The sequence below is a fragment of the Trachypithecus francoisi genome, unplaced genomic scaffold (assembly GCF_009764315.1).
Source record: "Trachypithecus francoisi isolate TF-2019V2 unplaced genomic scaffold, Tfra_2.0 Lachesis_group4, whole genome shotgun sequence".
Classification (NCBI taxonomy): domain Eukaryota; kingdom Metazoa; phylum Chordata; class Mammalia; order Primates; family Cercopithecidae; genus Trachypithecus; species Trachypithecus francoisi.
This window is the reverse complement of record NW_022681469.1, coordinates 74,351,465-74,367,265: the sequence shown is the minus strand read 5'-3', so window position 1 is coordinate 74,367,265 and position 15,801 is coordinate 74,351,465. Positions and strand designations below refer to the sequence as shown.

The 15,801-nt window shown below is 35.6% G+C and overlaps 1 long non-coding RNA gene across 1 annotated transcript in view; it reads right to left on the bottom strand.

The window, feature by feature from the left end:
* Nucleotides 1–3,605: 3,605 nt before the first annotated feature.
* LOC117072506 overlaps nucleotides 3,606–15,801 on the bottom strand; it is a 170,160-nt gene continuing 157,964 nt past the window's right edge. The window contains exon 5 of the long non-coding RNA XR_004432826.1: nucleotides 3,606–4,291. This is a non-coding gene — a long non-coding RNA (uncharacterized LOC117072506). The remainder of the gene's footprint in view (nucleotides 4,292–15,801) is intronic.

Genomic DNA, 15,801 nt, shown 5'->3' with positions numbered 1-15,801 from the left:
AGCAGGCAGTTTTTGTGATCAGATGGGTAAAACCAGAGCAAGCAAGGACTGACAGTCACAAATGCAGTTTAATAATTTCTCTCTTTTTCTTCCATTCTCACTTAGCAGCTTCTGTTCTCATTCTCATGACTACTCAACACATTCATGACTTCTCTTAAACTCCTGAACTACTCCTAAGCCCTTAGTTTATCAGGAAACCTCATCTCCCATCCTGTGGAAAAGGGAGAATCCCCATAACCTCCCTTAATTTTCCATGAATGCCATGCTGTGTGGACTCCTCCATAGCTCCTTCTTTTCTGTCCTCCCCTGATCTAATATTTCTTCCTCTCTATTGGCTCCTTCTCTTCAGCTATGTACATGCTCAAAAGTCTCATTTTCTACAACCTAACATTTCTTACACAATATTGTCTGCTCCAGATGCTCCTAAGCTCTCTCCTATCCGTCATCAATGTAGTTTTTAAGTGGAAAGTATCCACTTGCTGTTTTATTTTTCCATTCCATTTTTATTGCTCACTCTGCAGAAATTAAGCTTCTGCCCCTTCCTTTCTAATGAGGCTGTTCCTATGGTGGTCATTACCATATATTTACTTCCTAATTGCCAAATCTAGTTCTGTCATTGCAATTATTATTGTATTTTATTTTGAAATAATTATTCGGTAACCATTTTGTTCCTGGCATTGCTTTAAGCATTTTCCATATATTATCTCATCTAGTTCTCAACATATTCCTATGTATTAAGTGTTATATTTCACATTTTATAAAGAAGGAAGTAGATTTACTTGACACTATTAACAACTTCCTCCATCTGGCACATTTGCTCCTCTTGGTTTCTGTAAGATGACTGAATTCATCTTTATTTTTTTCTGACACCCATTCTTTCTCGGTGACCCAAATAAATCCCACATTCATATCTATGTGCTTGTCTCAATGTCCTTTCCCTTGTGTTCCCGATTCATGTTTTTAACTGCATAATTAGCATCTCTTCATTCATACTCAAGAAAACAAATCTAACTCATTATCCTACCATTCATGTTTTTGGTATGCATTTATAGAATCTATAGAATCTATATCACATGCCTGGAATTGTTTGCTGTGCTGAGGGCATTAAGATGTGAAAAGCACAGCTCTGTCCTTGAGGACCAGGAGATGAACTTGTAAACAATTATAATACGAAGTACAGGTACTACAACAGGAATGTGGGAAGCAGCAGGTCAAGAAGCAAGAGAAAGGAATCTGTAGCTGCTGGATGATTCGAAAAAGTTTCCCAAAAGAGATGAAAACTTTTGACATCACTATGAAAAAGATTTCTAAGGAGTAAAGGAGAGAGAAAAGTAAATGTACTATGGAGGGGCCCAGCAAATACAAATATATGGAGGTTCTAGAGAGAGAATGGTATCTGAAGGACAGCCGTTGTTTACTAGCTTAGATGCTGAGAGGTGAGCATTCTCTACATGGTTGACAACATCACTATTGAATTATTTATCTAGGAAACATCTGGCTTTCCCCTCCTCTAATAAATCGTCCACAATGATTTATGATAAGAACCTTAACAAGGGCAGTGACCACAGGAAGAAAGAGAAGATATGACAGGCAAAAAAAGTCCTATGTAAAATGGAGTCAACAATTTTTACTGTTGCAATCAGTATCTTCACCCTAACTTTATGGATAGGAATTATTATTGTTCATTTCACAAAGGAAAGAAACTGAGGCAGAGTGGTTAAGAGGTTTGCTTGAGATTTTTCCAAAAGCTAGTAATGAACAGAACTATAATCAGTTCAGTCATAAAAGAACTCTTGCTATTATATGAGCCTAAGAGTCAATTATTGAGAGGACTGAAATTATGTACCAAAATACAGAATTCTTGAATGCTGATTCTGATTCTGAAAAGTTTTGTAAATCAATGTAAAATTTGCAGACATGCTAAATAAATTTTCTAGAAAATATCTGAAAGTTATTTGCTCTAAGTTTGGATGATAAAGTTTTGTTCTTTGTTAATATTATTTGCTCAGGCATGTTCCAAATTTCATATAGCTGTCTTGTTATCTCCATATTTGCAAATATATCTATCATACTGGACACTGTAATTTGAGCCTTAGTAAATTATCATTATATAATTTGGTATTTGGTAAATTTGGTTATCATATAAATAACCACAACAGGTGTTAAACTACGTTGTATTGCTTACTTCCTGCCAATAGGTCTCTTTTCCTCTTCTAACTATGTAAAAAAAAATAATAATACTTTTTGTTTTCCCTTTTGAAAAATCAGGTACAGTATTAAAAGGGGAAATGTGTTTCTCACAGTGCTAGGTCCCTTCTCATGGGATTGAATAGCAGAGTCCTGGCTACGGGTTCAAATGCCCTGCTGAAATCCTCAGACAATTCCAACATCCACAAAGCTACGAAAGGAGTAAGTAAATTTAACTTCAATTGTTTCCTTAAATGTATGTTGTAGAATTTTATAAATTTACATATTAGTTTGTTGTTGCACTGCTATAAATACCCAAGACTGGGCAATTTATAAAGGAAAGAGGTTTAATTGACTCACAGTTCCACATGGCTGGGAGGCCTCAGGAAGTTTACAGTCATGGCAGAAGGAGAAGCAGGCACGTCTTACATGGCAGCAGGTGAGAGAGAGTGTGTACAGGGAAAACTGTCAAGCACTTATAACACCATCAGATATCGTGAGAACTCACTATCAAGAGAACAGCATGGGGGAAACTGCTCCCATAATCCAATCACTTCCCACAAGGTCCTGCCCTCAGCACCTGGGGATTATGTGATTATAATTCGACATGACATTTGGGTGGGAACACAGAGCCAAACCGTATCAATGTACTTATTGCAATCTGCTATGGCTATATTTTCAAGACTAGGGACAATTGTGACAGAACCTGACAGTCATGAGACAAGCTTATTAACCTCATTCTTTTACCTGTGATAGAGGCATGTGAGTGCCCCCTCACTGTTGACGACTTTTTTCCAAATGTCAAGTCTTTCTTAAGTCTTTAAGGGATGAAATACTACGCAAGGTCAAAAAGAGTCCTTTTTAGTCTCCCCTTTAGGCTCTGTGAATTTACTCTCTCCAGGGATGGATGGTGGAACTGCTATGGTACCCAACAAACAAGAAATCTCCAGAGCAATTCTGTATGTACAGCCTGCTTTTCCTTGCTTTCATCAAGTTTAATCTATTTCCTTTAACAGTGCATAATTTCAGACAATACATGCATGTTCTCTAGAGCTTTCCTGTGGGTTGTATTTGGGGAGAGATTATTTTTGCTATGTTTTGTCAGTTTGCCTTACTTGAAAGTAATGCATTGGAGAACTTGCAACTCCTCTCTCTCCCCCTTGGATTCTTGTAAGCTCTGACTTAACTTTATATTTTGGGATGATCTGGAAACTGAGAAAGGGAGGAGATATGCTAAATATTAAAATGTTTCTTACCTCTCTCTACTACTGTGCTAGTGAATAACATAAGGAGACAAGATTCCCCAAAGTAGTAATTTTTTACTAATATTTCTGTGGTTCATTAACAAATTCACCTATCACATTTATAGTTTAATAAATCACATAGGAGGCAATGTTTTAAAACCATAATTGCTTTAATCGGGTAAAAGGATACCACAGGGTCTGACTTTAAGATAGGGTGAGGGATTGCTATTTACATAACTGCAAAGGAACATTTTTAGTTTAAGCAGCTCATACAATTGGAAGAAAGATTAAGAACAGTTCTGTCCAAAAGTAACATAATGCAAGCCACGTATGTGATTTTTAATTTTCTAGTAGCCTCTCCTGGGAGCTAATTATCCATGATATCTCATGTTTCTTACGGGCAAGGCAGTAATTACCCTTTTGTTCTTGTCTGTCTTTTAAGGATGTTTGTATAAAAAAGAACTTTGGAAGATAAAGATAGTGTGTCACTCTGGAAGAAAGTGTAGATGTTTGTTGTCTGGTATAGTAATGTCTCTCTCCAATGCAGAAGTCAGGTAGGTTTCCTTCTAGCTCATCATAAAAGATTTTCATTCCCTCAACTGTTAAATGAGCAAACTGCACGCACACAGCCCACTTGGGCTGCTCTGCATTGCTCCCAAAGGACTTGGAGGAACAATGGGAACTGATTGTTTCCAAATACAAAGCTCATGTTGTTGGCGGTAGCATGGGTAATACATTCCTTTATTTCTGACCCAGGAGAATCATGTCTTCTGTCAGCATCCATGAAAATGTGGCAGGTTCACTTGTTAGCCTGAAAGTAGGATTAAAAACTCAGACCTTCACAGTTCTTAAGAGTCACACTGAAAAAAGTAAAGGGATAAAATTAATTAGAATAATGTACTTTATGTAACCCAGCATATCCAAAATAGCATTTCAACATGTAATCAATATAAAAATTAATCAGATATTTCAAATTTTTTATACTAAGATTGTCTTCAGATAATGGAGAAATGGATGAACTCGTATTTGGTGTGTATTATACATAAACCACGGGAAAATGCAGGCAATGTAACCAGGGTCAAAAGACCATATTCGTGAATTCATGAATATGGTTAGCTAAAGACTTAGCTAAAACAGACTCAATGCAATACCATCTTATACTCTGTAAGTAGAAGATGCATAATAAGTTAAAAATGAGATAGAGACATTAATGCTCATCAAATATTTTACTTGTTCCTTTATGCTTCCTGACTCTCTCACAACATGACACTTTCTAAGTGAGGCTTTGAAAGCCTATGTGCAATCTCCAGTCTTTTATCCTCTGAGTGAGACGTTTTTATTTACAACATCTGATCCCACATATTTATGCAGATTATGCAACTACAAGATGGTGAAGCTTCCACCAGCCTCCACTATGTGTAACACTGCACTAATATTTGTTATGTTAAGCCACTGACATTATGAGGATGTTTGTTAGCACAAAAAAAACTAGAGTGCACTGACTAATACATACATTAGAATTCTTTTTACATTCTGCAGCTCTGAGAAGTTAAAATTATTTCTTCTTTTAGCATTATAATCATTTATTGATGTCAAATACAATATAATTTAGCTGTAAATTTAAAAAAATCTAAACCAAGACCTTCTAAGGGTTTTTCTTAGTAGAATGTATTGATGGATATATTGTGTTGTGATAATAAGTAGGGATATAAGTTGTTGGTAAAATGTGGATTCTATGTCAAGAAACTAGAGTTTTAATTCTGGTTTATCATTCTAAAGGTGAATAACCTTTGCTGAGTTACTACACCTCTCGGAGCCTCTTCCTGTACTTACAAATGATAAATAATATCAAATACACCTTTACATTGAGATTCTATTATTATTTCACTGTAAAAAGACAGAAAAAATTGAAGACAACATTCATCTCTCATAGCTCCTGTATAGTTCTTTCAGAGAGAAGAATTATATTAATACTTCAAAAATTTACTTTAAATATTTTCATTCTTAATTCCAAATCAAAAATTTTGATTAGTGTTTATTGTTTTGAAACTGGTTACCTTGATTTCTTGAGAAAAAATATTTTCTAAAATGATGATACTTGACTGTAGTAAAATCGTATTTAGTGATAGGGCAATCTTGTATGAGCTACAATTAGTTTATGAGTTCATCTCTAATTCCTGGTAAGTGAGGAGAGGTATATCAAAGCCCAACAAGCCACTCAGATGCACTGGCATTTATTGAAAGGATTCAGAGATTGTCTTTAATGTATAGTGATTGCATTTTTTCTTCTGGACTTGGCCCCACAAGCATAACATATCCCCTTACTCCCATACAAATACACATACATACTCTGTCTTAATTGTTGTTGTTGTTGTTGAACCAGTGACTTTTAAAATGTGCTGATGAGTTGGAGAAAGAAATATTTAAAAGTCTCAATCCAGACACTCAAAGCCACTCCAAAAGCTTGTGCCTTCCTCCTGCTCCCCAAGGTTGTGTCACTACTTAATTATTTAAGTATTCATTCTATGAAAATATATAATATGGTGATGATCACATAAAACATGATTCTTCCACAATATCTTAGAAGCAATAGGTACTACTGGCAGATAGATTGGAGAAAGGGCATTGGATGGAAAATATAAAAATTAAATCACTGTTTAAGAAAGTAAATGAATTAATTGCCAGGGAACTCTGACAACTTGAGAATAATTCAGTCATCCTTTTGGGTTTGGAAACTGAGTAGGAGCTCTTTTGACCAACTTTGAATTAGCCACCTTGCTAGATTAACTCTCACTTTCCATTCTCTCCGTAATCATACTGATGGATGTCCATAGCATACTAGGTGCTCATGGCTAAGTGGCTACTCTCTGGCCAGCCCACGTTCTTCTGTGGCTTCCAGTTGGGTTGTATGCTTACTAAAAAAGAGTTAGTTGTGCTTGCTGCCAAATGTGTTAGTGCCAACTGTACTAATTGTATATAATATGTATATAATTATGTAATTGCACATAATTTCAACTAATATTGAAATTATGATGTTTAATTAGATATAAACAAACCAATGAAATACAAGTTTTAAAGAGGCCTTGTTTCTATGGATTCTAAGTGGCATACTTTGGAAATGCCAAAAAGAAATGGGTTATTTTAAATAGTTCTTGCCATATTAGCTCTGGATGAGAACACTGTAAAAGATGGTGTGTTCACAGGGGAATTTCCTTGTTCAGGTTGCTTCACACGTGTCATTACGTTTTTGCTCCACATTAAAGTAAGTGAAACTGGAAACTGAAGATGACACATTACAGATTTTGTTCAAGAAAGATGATGTAGAACTCTGATAATTTGATCTTCACTTAATAGAAAGACCTTAGCTCCCCAACAAAAGATGAATATATGTAGTGGCAAATAAACATGCATTCGTAGTTTTAAGTTAAAATGTTTAAGATGTATATCCTAACTATAAACTGGGTTTTTGATTAACTGAACAACTACTGGTCCCAATCATGTGAGAGAAGTAAGCACCTACCCACAGGATTCAAATTAATTTTCCTTAAGTGCAACTTTAGAATTTACAACACTTCCTCAGGTTTGTAAGGTTGACTAAGGGAGTTAGGAAAAGCTATTAGGAATCTCAGGGGAAAAAAAGCTAATAATGTTGCTGCTACCCCAACACAAAGAGAATGATTGTTTTCAGAATTTAATAAGCTGGAGCAAGAAGAGAACCTCAATCAAAGTGACGGTGGTAAATGCTGAGACTCCATTTAAAAGCTGATATAGGGGAGAATAAACTATCTTCTCTGAAACACAAGGCACATGACTATAGAAAAAGAGAGAGGATTAGAAAGAGAGGGAGAGATACAAGAAGGAGAGAGAAAGAAAAAAGACATGAGAATAGCATTAGAGAGGGAGGAGGAGGGTGGAAGTGAGAGGGGAGGACAAGAGAGATAAGGCAAAAAAATGCATATTCATGTATTCTTAAGGATCCCACTTTGTCCCAAATTTTTCTGTGTTTGTTTCTTATGTTAGAAATCCATCAATATTCAAGTCAGTATAGGAGCTATTGACCTTTTCAGTTAAATCACTGTTCACATTTTTAAATGGAACTCTGAACATTCAAATTATTGACCATCTTATGGTTCTATGAGCCATTCCTTGTTTTCTTATCAATTTAAATGACCAAAAGAGGCTATCTTTGCCACAGGCTAGATTTTCTGAGAAACAGTCACTGAGATGGAAATTAGCATACAGACAATTTATTAGGGAATGTTCTCTGGATTAGCCATCATGGAAGGCAAGCAGAAGTAGGCAGAGGGAATAGTTGGGCTGTAGTCTGCCAATGGGTTGAGAACTTTACGCAACCTCAGTAAACTCTTCAGTGAGTAGAGGCAGCCTAGCAAAGTAGTCCTTTCCAGCCAAGAGCAGCGACTGAGGGCTGAGAGCTGTCAGCAGGCCATGCTCAGTCCTGAGGGCAGTATACCATCCATGACAATCTTTGTGTTCTGTTTTGGGACCCGTGTGGCTTAGTGGGGAAATTGTAGACATTGGAGATAGGCATTCAGTTTCAATACTAACTTTATCATGAGCTATGAAAATTGGACAAGCTATTTAACTTCTCATGTTTCTCTCTGTGTCCTTATCTATCTATTACTTTGATTTCTATGGAAGGATAAAAGGAGTTAATGTTTATAAGAGACTGGCAAATAGTAGGTGCTCAATTAATATTGGAATATTGGCTCCCTCCCACTATTTTACAATCAATTAAAGAGATCTATGTAGCCTTTTTAAAAACCTGGACATTTTTCTCTTTACATTCTCCTTATTCTACTTGCCATTTAGAGAAGAAAATTAATAATATTTCTCAAGCTATATAGTTTAACATGCTACTGTTTGCTTCCAAAGAAAAATTGTATATAAAAATTTTCCAACTAAACTAGATTTAATGTATTTTTAGGAAGAAAAAAGCTAAATCAAAGAAATAGCTTTTTTTTTGTTCCTCTACTTACTGAAACCAGAGATAGAGTATTCCTGTTAACACCTAAGGTGTTTTATAATCTTCTCCCTTGATCTTAAGGTTCTAGGGCTTCTGGCGTATTCTCACACTCACCCAATACTTTTTCCTCAAAGGAACTCAGGACTATAATAGCTTCTGGTCCTTCTCCTAGACCAACGGTGGCTAAGTCCCATTGAGTCTGAGACATGATAGAGTAGTAGTAGAGTGATTCATAAAGTGTAGTCTCTGAGAATCAACTGGAAAATTGTTACAGGTATAAATTTTCAGGTCCCAATCCAGACCTATTGAATCAGAAACTACAGAGGTGTTATTCAGCAATCTCTGCTTTAACAAGTCTGCCAGGTGACTTTAATACACACTAAGTTTGAGGATCACTATAGTTGTATATCAGTCAGTGTCCCAACAGGAAACAGATGCCATATGCAAATTAGAATAACTCAACAAAGCCGAATAAGCCATAAAGTTATCAAGGGTGTAAGGGAAGCTGCATTACCTTAGAGTTTGAAATAACAAAATCACTACCATCCCTAGGCCTGAAGGAATGAGGGGAGTAAGGGGTTACTGGAACCCAAAATGAGAGGGTCCTGTGGAGAGAGATGCCTGGAGAGGAGTGGCACCTCTAGAACACAGGCCAGTCTTAGTTTCCTGCAAGAGGTAGTTTTCTTCTTCCTATTTTCTGCTGGAGCTCTCCAGTAGCTGAATACAATCAGAAGCCAGGGCAATGGGTCCTGTGGATGTCTTGTTAATAATGATAGGGAAGGATAAGGTGGGTCTAAATGGGTAAATGAAAGATACTCAGTGTACGTAGTAAAACTTAAATGTCAGTGTTAATTGTTATTCATTTAAAAGGTCTGCCTCCCTTAATTTTAGTCTTCCCAAGCAGCTAATTATTTCTGCTTTACTTTAGAAGTGACTGCCTTGCACTCTCAAGGAATATCCCTTGTTTATATTATTTAAGGTTATTATTGGCAAGAATCTGAAAAATAGGTGAAACTCTTAAGGCTAGAGAATTATTTCATTTTTCTTTTTTTCTAGTCTTTACCATCATAGGCATTGCTACATTTAAAGCTAAAAATATGCCTGCATAACTGGCCAAAAAACAAAGAATTAAAAGTATTAGTGAGGATGAAAAGCCATGGGAATTGTCTACATTGCTAATGACAATTGCTACAAAAAACTTTGAGAACAAGTTTGGCAGTACCTAAAAATATAGAACAGGTATCCTATCACTCAGTAATTCCAATCTTAGATTTACCCTAGATTAACTCATACTCATAAAATTAATAAGGTTGTTTTGTTTGTAATAACTAGAAAGTAAGCATGACCCCAAAATTCATCAAAAGTAGATTATTGATAGATAATCAAAAATACCTTGTTGATATTGTTATACCAAAGAATACCAACAAAAATAAATGAACTGCAGGTAAGTATATCAACATGAATGAATCTCTCAAATTTTTTTTTAAATAAAAGAAACAGGTTGACAAAGTGTACATATAATATTATTCCATTTACATAAAGTTCAGAAGTAAACAAAACTAAGTAATATGTCATTTAGTGATGTATCTATATATGGTAACACTCCTAAGAAACAAGGCACTTATTACAAAAGTCAGGATTGTGGTTATACATGGTTATGTAGGTGGTTATATACATATACAATATATATGTGGTCACACATTATGAATAGTGGTTGAAATACAATATCCACTGAAATTCAGGTTGGCACAGTGGATATGTGGTATTTGGGTATTTTATTTTGCTGCAGATTGTCTGCTTGAAGGTTGTCTGATATGTTAACTTCAGATATTTCTGGTTCTTTTGCCACACCTGAACCTGGTATTGGAGTAATACCTGGTGTGCCCCTTTGCTTGGCAACTGTATTTCTGTCCCACTTAAAGAGCCACTGTGTTTTCCTATAGGCAGTAAAATTAATTGGCTCAAATATAAGTTTCTTTTTATTCAAACAATAGTTACCATAACAAAATGTGTATTATGTAAACATTGAGAGAATATATAATGAATACCCATTTGTTACTCACCCAGCTTCAACAATTATTAATGCTTTTCAAAATGTTTTCTTATAACCAAATTTAGATTTTAAAAAGTGGCATTGGCTTTTTGGAGTGCTACATTGTGCATAGAAGTAGAATGAACATATTTTGGACTTTAATATAATAAATTTGAAATATATTTCAGTTCATTGCTTACACCACTTCTGTGATTTAGAGCATTTTTAGTTATTTTTTATGTAGTAGAATAAATTGCATTTTTAATAGCATCTCATATGGTTGCCTGAGGTAATACATTCTCATCCTGAATTACAATTCAGTAAAAAAAATGTATTATTTGTTTCCTAAATTAAGCACCAGTATTGTTGAAGGAATTAGGATTTAATGTTAAGAATTTAAAATTATTATCTGGCTGATGTCCAATGTTTTCTAATGAACAATATTTAAGGTATGATTATAACCATTATCAGAGAAAAAATTAGATTTAATTTTAAATGTGTAGACACTTTCACTTGTAAGTCATGTTAATTTTATAATTTTGGATTATTCTAATAATTTGATACTGATAATAGATATTATATTCCCATAATAATATTTACAGGTCTGTTATTCCTTCAAGTCTAAATAACTGTAACCAGTTTTACAAGTAAGGGAAAGAGAAATACTCCACTCTCCCATGCATATGGCTTGCCTACAAAAGAATTAGGGAGGACCAAAGGTGAACCTTTGAAAGAATTTTAAAGTTTTAATTGCAGCAGTGGATTAATCACAGTAGTTATGAATTGAGCCTATATTTTACATGAAGATGCTCAGAAAAATGGTAGGACATTCTCTAAATTTCATCCGGGGCAGAGGACAAAGACGACTCATGGCATGCTTTTAAAGGTTCAGTGAAAATAAAAGTAAAGTTTCCTTTTGCATATCATCCAATAAGTTCTGCTTACTATCTTTGTATGTTTCATCCAATAAGTTTATAGTAATTGCACATATAAATAATCAGAGAAGACTGGGATTCCATTTATAGACGGCAAGTAGTCTTACTCACATGCTCTATCAATTATCAAAGGGATATGAGAAGAACATCAATAATGGATACATCTAGTGATCATGGCCTCCCTATATCCTCCTTTCATTCCTGTGAAGATAAAACCAGGGTGGTGGAGAAGGTTCACGCTCTGCTCAGGGAGAGGAATATTCCTGGTCTAAGGGACCAGGGACAGAGCCAGGCATTAAGCTTCACACCTCCTGAAAGGGCCACACTAACACCCATTTTATCATGATTCCATGCAAGACATTCTATTTCTTAGCAAGATCATGACTCAAGCTGTCCATATACCTTCAAGTCCTGAAATTGTGTGGAACCATTCTAATGCAAAGTCCTCTTTTTTTGTGTGCATTAGCTGGGATTATACTTTAGACATTGGTTAAATTAATACCACCTGCACTCACAAACTCTAACTCTTTCTGTCCTTCTAGCTCAAGATGGACAGAAGTTCAGTAATTGCAGCTTCCAAAATTGTTGTTCCTAATTGGTAGACAAATTTCGCTCATGTGGTGAATCAAGCAAGGTTCTGGGCTTGTTCCATTCTATGCCTCTGTCATCTTCAGCACATGGGTTCCAAGGCCACTGTGCCTGTTGTAACAAGCTTGTCAAAGAGGAAAGGGCTTAGAGAAATTCTTATGAAACAGGCCTGAAATTGGTGCCTATTGTTTCTGTTTCTATATTCTATTGATTAGAATTAAGTCATGTGGCCACCTGCAGCATTAGTGAGTAACACAGAAGGCAGAGGAAATGAGCTCTGTGATGGCTGGTCATTCTCAGCCACATTACACACTTCCTTCTTTGTGTCTATAGGGTCCAGGTGTCTTACACTTACGTTTATTTAGGGGCTTTTTATAAACAAGGCTGGCCATGGCCTGCCACACAACAAAGTTAAGATATTCATTCAACTTTATGTAATTAGTTTCCCATGGCTTTTGATTTCAAGGACTAATAATATCTAATTATTTTGGCAGAAATGGTTACATTTAAGGAAGAACTATAAAGGGCACTAATTTTGGGAAACGAATGTAACAGCTTAGTATCTGCTCATTAGAGTCCATCATTGCCAACAGATTCTGTTCTTTGAAATAATTTTCATAATAACTCGACTAAATTTCTTCATGAAAATAAATGGTGAAGATTAACTAAAATTTTGCTTTAGGATGTAGATAATTAGTGAGTCTGTGTTTTCTAAATGTCTCTGTCATGAGGGCAGAGATGAGAATTCTAAGTTCTTTCCTTGCAAAAGGGCAGCACTAACCTACACACAGAGAATTGTGAAACTTGAATGTGACTCTGACATTCAATTTCTATGTGATTTTAGAACCATCATTTCATTATTCTCTGTATCAGTAACCTCATATACAAAATAGCTCTTACAGATGTTTTTAAGACAACATTTAGATGATAAGTATAAAAATATTTTTTAAAAATTTAAAGTTGCTATAAGAGTGCTAGGAAGTATTTCTTCAAATTTTGAATTACTGTGAAAGACTGATTAAAAAAAAGAAGAAAAATGATGCCCTGGTTAAACAGACACCATTCACTCAGCCTCTGGCAGACCTTACTTTTATGATGGAGGTTGGGTATTTCTGGCTGACTTCTGACTGCTGATTGGCAATACCTTGAAGTTGGCTCTGTATCAAACAGGAAGTATTAAGGATGGTTTTGTTGCCTTTGTGCAGCCCTCTGGACTTGACCCCCTCTAGAAGTTTGGGTTTGTTATTCTTGCAGGGGCAGAGAAATTTGCTCTCCTGAATGAGTATTCTAGGGCTCCTTTGTGAAGGTGCACAGAAACCCAGACTCTATTTTGTGCTTTGAGAGACAGTGAGGTGAGCATTTCAACAGAAAGGTGAGCATTTTAACTTAGACCTGGAGATACAGGTACATTCAAAAATTAAAATTGTTTCTCTGGAACTATTAATGAGAAATAAGATTACTTCATTCATTATTGTGCAGAGGCTGATTTCTAGAATAATTTAATGATTTTCTTTCTGAGAATCACTTTTCTATTGATCCTTTACATGAGCAAATATGTATATGTTGCCTCAAGGCAAATCAGGTCAGAGAAATAAAATGTCTTAATGGACTGATATTTGAAAAATGAGCAAAAAATGTTAGAGTGTAACAACTCCTTTTTATGGTTCATAAACTCCATAAGTATTCTTAAAGGTATCTCTAGTTAATACCTTTAAAAATTCCTAAGTTTACATTGTTAGCTTTGTTAGGTGAAAAACCATTAATTAATGAGATATATAGAAATTTTTGCTTTAAAAAAATAAAATTGAATTTTCCCAGGGTATTAAAAACTGGCATGGCTTAGGGATTTTGGAACCTGTTCAGAGTAGCATTATCAGCAGAAACTGTGAAAGAAACTGGAGAGCCAAAAAATTAATGCAATTAGAGGAATATTTTGTTTGATTTTACTTTGACTTTTCCTTCCTAATAGAAGCATTGCTAACAATCAGCTCTCAATTGAGATAAAACTCCTTCTCCAACTACTATAACTCATTCAGCATCTTCTTCTTGAGTACTTACTATGTGCCGGACACTGTGTATAAGTCACCAAGGACATGGTACTGAAGCCACCTGTAGCGACCAGTCTAATTTGAAGCTTGAAAATGCTTTTACAATACCCTCAGGGAACAGTCCTTGAAGGCGTTTCATCTTGAAAAAAGAAAGGAATACTTCTAAGTGAGAGAAAATGGGACACCACCAAACTGTTGCTGCAATTTTTTCTTAAAAAAAAAAAAAAATGAAAAGACTGCAGAAACTGCCATGAGGATTCCATCCTTTACCCAACGACATTTTTGAAGCCAGTATTATTAACCATAGACATCATTGTCTAAATAGCTTTCATAAAAGTTAATAGTTTAGAAATAATAGCTGACAGTTAAATGTCACCATGTGAATGATAGAAGCAGTGTGGACTTCTGAGTCTTCTCTTTCTCAAGCTAGCTGAACCTTTCCTGGTAAAAGGAAAAGAAAAAAACATACGCTTTCAGCAGGTACCTGTTTTCTCCTTAGGCAAAATATCTCAAAAATTGATATTAATTGAAGTATATATCCAGATTCTGGTGTCTGTATGAACTATAAAGGCCTAACATTATTGCCTCAAAAAGAAAAAAATTAGTTACTGACCTTTTTAGCTGTGACTTCAATTTTATTTGATTACTGATTTCATGATGGAGGATTATATTGAAAATCATCCTAATATCAATTACACATTTCAATATTCAAAATTTATTTCTAACTTTGGATCAGTTGCTCATTTGCTTATCTTGTTGACATCCCTAGTCAGTGGCCTTGTAAGATTCTCCCAGCAGTACTAACAATAAATCAAGATCATATATTATCAACCTTTGTCCCTGTAACCCAGTCCTGACTGAGACAAAAAATTCTTAGCAGACTTGAGCTGAAACACCTTTCCTTTCTGTAACTTTTGCTTTCCTTCCCATTTTGACTGTCCATTGGATTTAGCCTCCTGCTTGTGAGAGTAATTGAGTTTTAGCTTCTGTCACTCATTATTCAGAAGATTATCTATCTGATTAAGTTTTTTCCATTTTTCTCACCATTCCATATACTTCCCATCAAAACTGAGCCCTTGGTCAAACAGCAAAATATTGCTATATGCAAGAAGAGACTTTAAAGATTCAGGGTATGGTGGCTCATGCTTGTAATCCCAGCACTTTGGGAGGCCAAGGTGGGTAGATCACAAGGTCAGGATTTCGAGACAAGCCTGGCCAATATGGTGAAACCCCGTCTCTGCTAAAAATAAAAAAGTTAGCCAGGCATGGTGGTGGGTGCCTGTAGTCTCAGCTACTTGGGAGGCTGAAGCAGGAGAATCGCTTGAGCTTGGGAGGCAGAGGTTGCAGTGAGCCGAGACCCCGTTACTGTATTCTAGCCTGGGAGACAGACTGAGACTGTCCCCCCCCCAAAAAAGATACGAAAGCTGTAATCGCCATATCAATCAGTGTTCTGCAAGGTTACACAAGGAGGACACATTCCATTGTTGACCACGAGGCTCTGCTATTGTATCCTAAGGCTTCCATGATTTTGACTATTTTTATTTCCTCATAGAATGAGCATATTGGTTTTCCAAACAGGGCTGTAATTGATATTTATGTAGAACTAGGAATATCTTACATTATGTATTTGCAAAGACTAATTTACATGGGTCAAATAATATTTTGACAAGAAAAATGTGAATGATTTCAACAACTGGGCCCCAAAGAAAAAATTTATAACAAGGGAAAAAGGAACCTGACATAATAGCTGGATTCCGAAAGTTGGAGGGGAAAAGACATCAAA